Here is a 12,074-nt window from a genome sequence, read left to right on the forward strand (position 1 = left end):
GACCAACTTCAGGTCTCTGGGCGTCGGGGGTGGGACCTGTCCTTGAGGGGGTCCCGGGCCCCATTAAAGTCTCCTCCCATGACGACATGCCCTTCAATGAATGGAAGGAGGGAGTCCTCTAGGTCCTGGTAGAAGCCCTCCTGGTATTCGTTCGGAGCGTACACCGAGATGAGGGTATAGAGCTGGCCATGTGTGGTGCATTTGAGTGCAATGAAGCGACCATCTTGGCATCGTCGTGAGTCAAGGATCTGGCGCTTCAGGTCTTTCGCAAATAAAATAGCAGTGCCTCCCTTCTTAGTTCTGTTAGAGGCGAGGAATTGTAGCGGAAAGAATCTGCTTCGTAAGCGAGGAAAGTCTATCGGAATCAAATGTGTATCTTGCAAAAAGGCAATCAAGGTCCCGTCGTCCTGTACCTCTGTAGAATTGATTTCCTCTCCGAGGGGGTGGGGGGCTGGTGGAAGAGTTCAGGCACCTAACGTTCAAGGTGGTGAACTTAAGTTTCAGATGCGAAGGTTGGTCCGGACTATCCACTTGCTGGGGGGGACGGGTGTCGTGGGGGAGTTGGTCAGCCATGAATGTGAGAGCGTAGTCGTTTCGGGGTCTCCTGTGGTTGAGGGTTTTTAACTGGTCTAACTGGCCTCCAACGGGAGGAATTCACATTCACGAATGACCTCCAACGGGAGGTCCGAATTGCGGTCGGGGGGGGGGGTCGATTTAGAACTATCGACATGGCCCCTACGCGCCAAGGCTGTCATCTGACAGCGCCAACATGGTTGAAGGTGTCTCCAAAGGTAGAGTGATGGCATCCGCCTTGGAGGGGGTTATGGACCGCATGGGGTCCGCGGCTAGATGTAAAAGCTTCAGGCATTTCCAGTCCCATGTGTCTGGTGCAGGCATTATAGCGCTTTATTTAGGTTTGTGGTTCCTCTGCACCCTTGACCATGGGGTCCGTTTTGGCTTTGGGGAGGTTGTGTCTAAAGCCGGGCTTGTTCAGCTCGGAGCGGAGGGGTCTGAGGATCCAGGGGAGTCCGGACGAAGGATTGACGCTGCATCGTCAAGGTGGCTGATGGTGCGCGGGGTGCCCTTGTACAAGAATTTTAGAGCCGTAGGAAAAAGCCATCAATAACGGATATGCTGATCCTGGAGAAAAAGGCCGGAGCATCCTGCACTTCTGAAGAGTCAACGGGGAGAGGTCTTGGAAAATCTGTATCGGGATTCCCTGGAATGAGAGCTCGACCTTTGAACTGCCAATAGCTGCTATGGCCTCCTTGGTGGTGTAGAAGTGGACCCTAGTGATCACATCCGGGGGGGGGGGTCCGTGTCGATACCCTGGCAAGGGCGCAGCCCGTGGGTCCGACCCAGCAGGAGTTGGGTCTCATCCAAGTCTGGCAGGAGAGACTGAAAGAAGGTGCTGACATATTCAGGGAGCTCCCGATCGGAGATTGTAGCGGGCACCCCGCGGAGGCGCAGGTTGTTGCGGCGAGAGCGGTTTTCCAAGTCCTCCTGCTTATGTTCAAGGATTTCGGTTCTCGCCACTAGCGACTGGACGGCGTGTTGAATTTCCGTTAGCGAGGTGGAGTGGTCCGTGGTTAGGTCCTCAACCTCGCCAACCCTCTGTTCTATGCCGGCGACTCTTTGTTCTGTCTGTTCCAGTTTGGCGGCGAGTTCTGTCATGCAGGCTCTAAATTCCGATTTAATATCGCTCATGAAGGCTTGGAGATCCTCCTTGGTCGCAAGTGTCCCCCTGCCGTCGGCCGGCTTCTGGGGAGTAAGTTTGGGGGGGGGTCTGCTTTCTTACCCCTCTCCGAGGCTTGCAGCATGGTAGAGATGTCGTTCGATTTAGGGAGCTTTAGTGCTTTGGTGATGGCTCCGAGGGGACGTCGCCCAAGGGTGAGTCTCGTGTCCACGTTCCACGGAAGGCAGAAGAAGGCAGCAAATTAGATGTATGGAATGGGTAGGGCGTCCCAGGCGGTGGAGCTGAAAGGTTAAGTTTTCAGAGTCTCACGAAGCGGCACAGTTCCTTGTGATTGAGCAGTCCGGCAAGATGGGCGGCCGCCTAGGAAGATGGCGGCGGAGACCGGCACCCCCAGCAGGTGGCAAGGAGACATGGGCAGGGGCGCCCCAGGAAGTCGAAGGGGGTGACACACTCTGCATGGGGTCAGGGCTAGTGGGCTCGAGGGTCCTCTGACCAAGTGGGGTCTGGGAGGAACAGTAGGCTCACGGGGGGGGGGGGGTGTTGCAGTGGGCCCCAGAGCGACCCCGGGAGAGGGTGGGAGCAGGAATGCTGAGGGGCCGCCAATCTTACCTGGGCGATGTGCGTAGCCCCCACACGAGCCTGGGTCATGCTGTAGCTGGAGGGCCTCCGATGGTAGCCGGGGGAGACAGGGCCTCACCCCCGGGAGCAGCAGGCAGAAGGCGGGCAGGGGCGCCCACGAATCGAAGAGGGCGCTGGTGTAGGGCGGGGGAAAAGCCCCCGCAAGGGTCCCGCAGAGATAACAGGGACACCAGCGGGCGGTGGGTAAGCCTCCGGCTCCGAGATCAGTCCAAGGCCCACGGGGCTGCAGCCACTGGTGGTGCAGCAACGGGCAGGAAGTCCCCGGAGCTCCAGCAGCAGGCCTTGCAGCGTCAAGGATCAAGCCCAGGGGGTTGGGGCGTCCCGCAGCAGGATGTCGGGTGGTGCAGGCCTCATACGTGGGCCCCCGCTATCAGATGCGGCTCAGGGCTGATGATCAGTCCCAGCCGCCAGCTTGCGATGAGTCGCGGAGATGCGGCCGCCATTTTGGGCCATAGTACGGGTGCAGGCGTCCAAGCTCCTCGTCATGTTTTCACCGTTGACGAGAGCGTTATGCACTCAAAAAGCTGTCATCTGTAGTCTGGGACCTCAGCAGCTAAAGGATCCATGCGGAGGCCATCAAGGCGCTCCAGGCCACAACCCTCCGTGATACATGTGTTTTATTAGAAGTGTATAAAATCAATATATATATATATATACTTTTTAACTACAAAGCTTTGGTCAGCGTTTCCTTGTTCCATAGTCTAATGGGCCTAATGTGTAAACCCTGAATACTGCTCATCTCCCTCTTGAGATAAGTCTGACTGCTTAGCCACAGCTACCAACTAAATCTTTGTGGTACAGACTGATACCAAAGGGGATTTATTGCTCTCACCTGTAGTCCTAATCTGGTGTAGCGCTCCCTAAGGGAACTGCATTGGATTCTGCCTAACAATTATCATCAAAGCACATGCTCGTATTGGGATTTTGTTTTCCAGTGAATATTTCACTGCATATAGCTGGACTTAAAAGGGGAGTACCTTTCATACTTTACCAGCGTATCATTGGAAAATATCCTCTCTCATGTTATTTTTCTGGTGTTGGTTACATTTTTTGACAGGCCAATGTTCTTTTGTTGAGTGCACTTTCTTCTAAGGGGAAAAGCCAATTGAAGTAAATTTGTATCTTTCACTTTAAGATATGTTCATTTACTTTGCATATATTCTTGGGTGCTAGCTTTTGATTTTAGCTATAGAGGCAAAACTTCCTAAACTCAGTGAAGCAAGGGAGCTGTACTCATCCCCATGTCAAAACACCACATTTTACAGCACGTTACTGCAGCAATAGGAAAGAAGACATACAATTTAGAGGAAGGTCTTAACGTATAACATCTCAGCAACAGTCTCCTAACCAGCTCAGTTGCCTTTGTAACTTTCTGCTATAGGATTCCCTACTATTCTACACCGGGAAAACAGTTTTAGGCTGCTCACCCCCTCCAATCAAGGCTCAAGGGAAACATTAATGAGGCCCCCTTCTCATTTTGAAGTGAGCAGCACTTGATAAACAGTTATTTGCTCCCCTTTTTACAGTCAAAATAATCCTTATCTGTAGCTTCTGAAATAAAGGCATATTGCTAATTTGGACCCTATTTATTTTTCTATTTATTTTTACATGTAAAGCACACTAAGCCCGTAGGCATCTAGGCGCTTAACCAAATATACCCAAATATACACACAATGAAAATAAGAACAATCATGAAATTTCTGCAAAAACAGCAGTTGGTTTCAGTTGGGAAAACATAATCACCATATTTTTTAAAGGCCTTCCCCAGATAGTGTTTTCAAACCAAAGTTTCAAAAAGACGTTTTGCAAACCATTCTACCAATTACATCTGGGAAGAGGTGTGTTCAAGTTCCCGAATTGTAGACTGATCTCAAATCAGGGCTTCACTACTTAACCAAAGTGAATGCTACCAGGCAAATTCTTTTATTACACTATGCCTTATCTGCCAAAATTAGAAGTCTGTACAAGGTATTCAGCCGTCTACTACTTTAAAACAAATGCCTCACTCCTGATATTGCCACATTGACAATTCATATATTGGATGTCAGTGCATTTGTCTACTACCTTACGCGTGGCAACATGTTTCTAAGCTAACTTCCCATAATACTGGTGCGTATTAAAGACTCATTGTGAGATATCAGTGACGTCACTATTTATGCAAATTAGGGGGACCCACACATTTGTTGCCGCCCAGAACCTGCAAATCCTAGGGCCGGCCCTGCATCTAATGTCAAACGAAGCAACAGCTCTTTTGTCATTAACGTGTTTACAACCATAGACAAAACAAAAGATACTTTTGAATGGGGGGTTTGAAGGGTGAGGGAGGAGGGTCGGGTTAAAGGGAGGAGGGAATGGGATAGTCCTTTTTTGTTGGTTGTCCCATTTTCTTGTCTTGAAAATGTGGTCACCCTAGCTAACGGCCAAACAAAATCCAATGTTCTGGTGGACTCCCGAGTCAGCACACTGAATAATCCCTGCTGATGTTTATGAAAAGAGGTGTAATGGAAAATCAGGACACATCTAGTACACATTTAAATACAATAGCTCACATATGATGGGCAGAAAGTTCACATTTGCATCTCATGTGGAAGTTGGATTTGTGGTGTGCCATGTACCCAGTTCCTGACTCCCAGTAGCAGGTTTTCTCTCTGCTCATGGAATCATAATTTCAAACCCTGCATCTGCATATGGAGAGTTCCTATGAAAATGATGGTTCAAGGACAGAACAGAGGGAAAAGCATAGGTCTGTCTAAATGGGGTGAGTTTGCTAGGGTGGATCACCATGCTGAGTTGTGAATGGACATGAGGCAAGACATACAGGGCCAAGTACAGTGTGTGAATGAGGGGGCGAACCCTAGTGAGATGGGTGCATAGTAGCCTAAGGTCTTCACAACAACAATTGGGCAGCTGATGGGCTATCAGCATAGTATTATATTTAAATAGAACAATCAGCTCAGTGTTCATTAAGTTTGGTCCATTTCTAATTCTATAAAAGATACATTTAGGAGATCAGTTAAACAGGTTGAGTGCTGAAGAGGCTATCAAAACCACTGAGAAGTAAATGGCTGATGAAACCTGGTAAGTGCATTGGTTTGAATATTGACTTGAGGGATCAGAACAATGCCATATGGGTCAATCACCACACCCAATCCCAAACACTGATAAACCGTTAGTCATCAAAGGAAAGGCAAGATGATTTACAATCACCGATTTGCCATCCACTTACCAGCAGACTATTGCACGTGGAGTCATGTCCACTGACATTGTTTGTTGCCCTGGCGGGGACATATTGACAGTCAAATATGTTTTTCTGACTGGCATCTGCCTAAGCAATGTTCGAGCAGGCCCTGAAAATCGATTTGGGAGCCTAACAGAGGTGGTCAAGATGACATATCGTGTCATTTAACTATAGAGAAACACAAAGCTTTGTTTTATTATAAGATGATGAATCTGGAATTGGTAGGAAAGACAGTGAAAAGAGAAATGTCAACTCAAATTTCTCTACATATCTTATCTAGGCCAATGCAGCAACAGTAAAAGAGGGTTAAACCAAAACCTAATATGGTTCATGCAATGCTGGATGCCAGGGAACCTACCAATAAGGAACAGCTGCATTCATTCCTGCGTTTGGTGGAGTTATTTTATACGTTAGTAGAGAATTATGTTGAGAAAATAGTCCCTCTTAAAGAACCTCAGGCATAGTGTGAAATTGGCTTTGTCTAACGAGTCTGTGGTCATTTGGTGGCTTGAAGAGGGACCTATGCACAGTAACAACATGGCATGGCTTGGTGATGCAAGCCAAAACCCTTATGACAGATGCATGGGAGAATGGTGTTCTGACAAAACAACTGAATGATATTGAAGTCGCAGTCACCCCATGAACATATCACAAATTTAAATCGCAAACAGAGGCACAACACAACAGAACACCCAAAGTGAGGCAGGCACCACTTTGTGTCAGAGCACATCGATTTAACCAGAGAGCAGGAAAGTAACCAACCCGGGAAGACGCCTGCACCTGGAAAATACCGTAATCCAATTTCAAATCCAAAACTGAGGCTACGACTTACAACCCCAGCGAGGCAGACGCCACTGCGTATCGTAACACATTTACCTACCAATGACCTCAGGAAAGAAAGTCACCCAAGAAGGCACCCGCTCCTAGAATACACCACAAACCCAAATCCAGGACCAAGACCTCCAGACCACAAACACGCCACGATACAAGGAGGACAAAGAAACAAGAATGGAAAACAGAAGTAAGGAGGAAATCGCACCCCCGGGTACGGGAGCCACCTACCAGAATTCACAATACCTCAAAATCCTCACCAGCCACCACTAAACTGACTAAGGATACAGACCAAGACAAGAACAAAAACAGAATACATCTCCCGCTACCTCTCCACCTATGATCATACCTCAACAAAAAGCAACCCACAAGCAAGGACTCAAACAATCCTGGACACCAACAGACTAGAGGAGGTGGAAACGCAATAGCGCACAAAGACCACGCCACTTCCCCCAACTGGCATATAAGACGGCAAATCACACTTAAATCAACATCATTGTCCTGGGGGACTTCTACATATGGTTCGAAAGAAAAAAAGAACACCACAGCTAACTCCCTCAGCGTCCTACTAGAAAACCTCCACTCCAAACAATTTGTAAACTGGCTCACTCACTTTGCCGGTCACGCCTTACATGCAATGTTCTGCAGAGATGGACACTCTACCACTGCCACGGCAATACCAATCCTATGGAGTCATCACCACTTGATCCCATTCACCGTCAAAATCCCAAACCCATAATGCCCAAAAATGCAATACTCCACGCTACTAACAAAGAACAACAGGGAGAGTCTTGACCTGAAAACCCTAGCAGAGCTAATGGAATCAACCAAAACAAACAGCTCTCAGTTAAACACGACTTCGGCCTCAGTGAAAGAAAAACTTGACGCCTGGATCTCAGAAGCCCTTGACCAATTAGCACCTGCAAGGCTCTTCAGAGCCAATGCAAAAGAAACAGCAGCAAGATGGTTCACAGAAGAACTGAGGGAACAAAACAAAAATAAAAAGGAAAGAAAAACAATGGAGAAACCATTACAACCAATCAGACAAAAACAAATTCCAATGACAACTCTGAACATATAAATCAAAAATAAAAGCAATTCAACAAAGCGAGATTATCCTCATCGGCACACCTGCTCCCCCCTTTCCTGTCGCTCTCTGGCCGGCCTCTCTTGGCCCTCTTCCTGCTCCCACCTGTGAGGCTAAAAACCTTAGGGTCATCTTCAACTCCACACTTTCCTTCTCTCCTCACATCTCGAATGTCTCTAAGAAGTCACACAACCAGCTGCACCTTCTCAGAGGTATTCTTCCTTTCTTCTCCTTCCCCCAGAAGGTTACCGTCGTCAGATCCCTGGTTCTCTCTATGCTGGACTACTGCAACAGCCTCTTTCTAAATCTGCCGGCCTCTACTCTCCGTCCTCTGCAACTCATCTAAAACAGGACTGCGAGACGTGTCCTTGGCCTCAAGCCCAGGGATCATATCACTCCAGGACTGAAAACTCTGTACTGGCTCCCAGTAGCGGCAAGCATTAAGTTCAAAACCCTCTGCATTGTCCACAAGGCCTTCTGGGGACTGGGGTCTCAATACCTTTAACTCTCTCTTGCTAAATATCTTCTTTCTCGAGCTCTTGGCTCATCTGCCTCCAACTCCCTCAGGGCCAGTCGCTTCTCCACGCAACGAGTTGGTGGTAGATCTCTCTTCTGCTTGGGCCTCTCTCTGAAACTTGAGCAGAACCATCTCCGGTTCCAGAAGCACCTCAAGACCTTCCTCTTTGCTTCTGCTTTTGCTCCTCTCCCCTGCTGATCTCCTGGCTGAAAATAAAACTGCACTGGTTACCTGGCTACCCTCTGATCTCTGGCCCATCTCCACTCCCCGCCAGTTGCACACCTGCACTAACACCCTGGCAACCCTTGCACTCGGGGACTGTTTCTGTACCCGTACACCCCCTACCAGCACTTGACAACCGATGTCTGCACTTACCCTTGCACTTGCCACCAGCTAGTCGCACTTTTATTTATTGTCTTTTTTTATTTTACTGTTATCCTATTTACTGCACTGCCCTCTCCCCCACACTTTTCCCTTGCCCCTCTCCTGCGCAATCTCAATGTCACCTTGCCTAGTAAGATGGTTCTCCGTCTTCCCTCTGTTCCCCCTCCCTTGCCTCGTCGCGCTTTGAAACACTTGTGTATAGGCGCGTTATAAATGCCATATCATTGATGCAAGCCGCACTACGATAAACAAATCCAGAAGCGCCAGAAACCAGCGCACCACCAACCATCAAAACACTCGACCGATTCGAACTTATAAATGAAATTAACCTTCAACACACTAATAAAACACACCAACCTTGCTGGATCCCTTAGTGACTCATGCCCACCAGGCATCTTCAAATAAATACTCAACCACAGCAGACCAGCATCATTCTCCCGGCTTCTAATGAATCCATACCTAAACACAGGAATAGTAGCCAAAACTTTCAAATCGGCATACATCAAAAGCCCCTCCTAAAAAAGAAACAGGAAATGTGGAAGACCCAGGCAACTACATCGAACCTACCCTACCCAGTGAAACTTCCTCGAGAACCACATCTACAAAATACTACTCAACCATGTAGAAAGCAACTGAACAAATCAAAGAACAGAGCTGACTTACTGCAACCAAGACACAAGGGAGACAAAGAGGAGTATCCACTAATCTACCTATCTTAATACTCACAACAGTGTTTGCAAATTAGAAAAGTACCAACGAAAAAATGGAAAATTACAAGATTGGACCAACAATTGAGAGCACTATTCCCTAATCAACCGCTCATGGCATATAAGCGAGGGCGTAATCTGAGAGATTCTTTGGTAAAAGCAGAAAGAATAGAAAAGTCCAAACAATTGTTTCTTGCCAAACCCAAGAAAGGAACATTTCCCTGCTTGAACTGTTGCCATTGCAATAACGTACAAAAAGGCAAGCATATCAGACATCCATATACTGGACAGAAAATGGAGCTTCATGACTATGCAACATGGGAGAGCAAACTGGCAATCTATGCATTCTTCTGCCCATGTGGACAATACTATGTAGGGCAAACCACTAGGAGAGTAAAAGACAATCACAGAACATAAATCCAACATACGGACAAGAAATGAAAAATCTCCAGTGTCGAGACACTTTTTTTTTAACAAACATCAAACGATTTCTCAGTTAAGATTTGTAATCCCTGAATTAGTAACCAAACCACCACGAGGGGGGAATCTACAAAAGATCCTGTCTCGTAGAGAAATGTTCTGGATACACAAGCTAGAGTCCCTTGAACCACGAGGGATGAAGAATTTTCTTTGAATGTATTTTTTTGATGGATGTCATCAAATTACAAAGACATGTTGTGTGTTAATTGAACAGAATTTCACTGAGGATACAACCACTTGACCGTCAACGTCTAATTATATCTACCGTGTCGTGTTGATGTGAATAGCCTCTAGGAGGACCTAATGGTGATTGCAACAAGTATGTCCTTCAGTGATAAAGAGCAACCAATAGTGAATGCTTAGAAATTGTTTGACATCGCATCTCTCTAGAGAACTCATTGGCTGGAATGTAATTTCTGTTGGAACAACGCTAATTTGGATAATGCTGTTTTCGTGACATCAGTGTGGAATAATGGTTACAATATAGAATGCATAACCAGACATATTGCAATATTAATACACCTGAGCCATTTCTTTTCTAACATAATAATGGCCCTTTAGCACAAAATAAGGGTTCAAATATAATTACTGAAAAACATCTGCACGATCAGTCTCTCCCATCTATTGGATGGAGACGGATATTAACAAGATGGGATGACCAGAATGCTCGAGTGAGGAGTTTTAATCCACACAATCCTAGAGCCTCAGAGGTCAATATAACACAGAGCTCCATGAGTCTAGTAATCTAATTCACTACACTTCCCAAGAGTCTCCTCAATGAACGTGATCACGTCCGTCCAACTCGTACGCTGTGTATATAATGCTGTTGTTGCCTAGCAACAAGCATTTGTTTGCCATCGTCGGCAAGGCAGAGCAGTCCACTGGTGTAAAACACGAGTTCCTGAATTTACCTTGAGTAATATAAATGGACTGGTAACTTTAGGACACTAATTTGTGCGACCACGTAGTAATTACTATGCTCTTCCCCATAGAATGGGAAAGAATCTCACCACGATCGCTATTACAGTGTATGAACACAACTTGAATGAAGCGCAGGGTTTTACAATCTGTCACTAACCCGAAAACTACTCAGAGGTGAGCATTCTAAACAACTGCTTTCTTTATCAACTTGAATATACAGAGCATGCATCTCGTACTCACTATTAGCAATTACTTAATTGGTTTAGCAGATAAACGGACTGATCTAAATATGCGATTGTAATAAATTGTTATGCACAAATTGATATAAACAGGTATTGATGAACACATACCTGCATTACAGGACAAGGTTTCATCTTACATCAGCTAAATACGGCTTCCCTTATATGAAAGTTTGGACATCTTGAATTATTTATAACTTAGTGTTATTTGTATTAATTGCAGGGGACACCTCATTACTCCACAAGAAAAAGAATAACCATAACTTCACATTGGGACATGATCTTATGTTAAAGTGATGTTGGCATATGGAACCACTTCCACACAAGGAAAACTATAAATGAAATCATTGTTTTGAATTGCGTATAATAATGTGCTGCTCCTGAACAAGAGAGATGAACTCTCGAAACGCGTTGAGCTTTTCATTTTTGAATCTTTATAATCTTTGTATTGTGAACCAGATTGACAAAACCATTTTGTATTAGGAGTATGGTATGAGATATATGTATAAGAACAATACATACACATGTAACCAAACCGTGATGATCATTTCTAAAAATGTGTATTCAATGAATCCATCAAGGATAACTAATTAACCAGTGAAATACCTATTCAACTAATTCACTTTCGAACCAATTATGACTGGATATTATTGCCAGTGCTTATAGGTGTGCAGGGAACGGGTGTGCCCATATATTATGGTCACTTCACTTACCTCACTCCCAAGTTGGCGTCAGACTCATGAGAGGAACTGAATCTGCACTTCTATCCATGTGGGACAACCTAGAAATAAACAGACAACAGCACCCGATCGGCCCTCATACTAATAGATATATCAGCCACCCTTGACACAATTAGACACACAAAACTAATCCAAGAACTGGAGGAATGCAGCGGTTAGGGAGAATTCTCTGTTTAGGCTGAATTTCCTAACCTAGTGAGTCCCCCAGCAGCTTTGCTGGATTTTTGGGGTTTATTTTTTTCTCCTGCCAAGAGTGAGACTCTTTTACCCTCACTCTTGGACATGACGAGAGTGTTTCTGTGACTTGCTATGTGCTTATGGGCTATGGGGTATTTTTTCCCCATAGGCTATCATTGGTTTTTGAATGTGTGTTACACAGCACCCTCAGTGCAGTAACACAGGGGTGTCATAGTGACCCCCAAACATAGACTCCACACCCTGGGACTGACTACTGTCTCCCTGGGTCTGTAAAGTCGCCATTGACTTTACTAGTCTTAACTTAGGAACTTAAACAGTACAAACCATCATACTGTGGAAGTACTGGTAGGGGCAATTAGATTGGCCCTGGGTCTGTTGTCGAGGGGGTACTGTCCCG

Source organism: Ambystoma mexicanum, chromosome 4p (assembly GCF_040938575.1).
Source record: "Ambystoma mexicanum isolate Mex_15411 chromosome 4p, UKY_AmexF1_1, whole genome shotgun sequence".
NCBI classification, from domain to species: Eukaryota; Metazoa; Chordata; class Amphibia; order Caudata; family Ambystomatidae; genus Ambystoma; species Ambystoma mexicanum.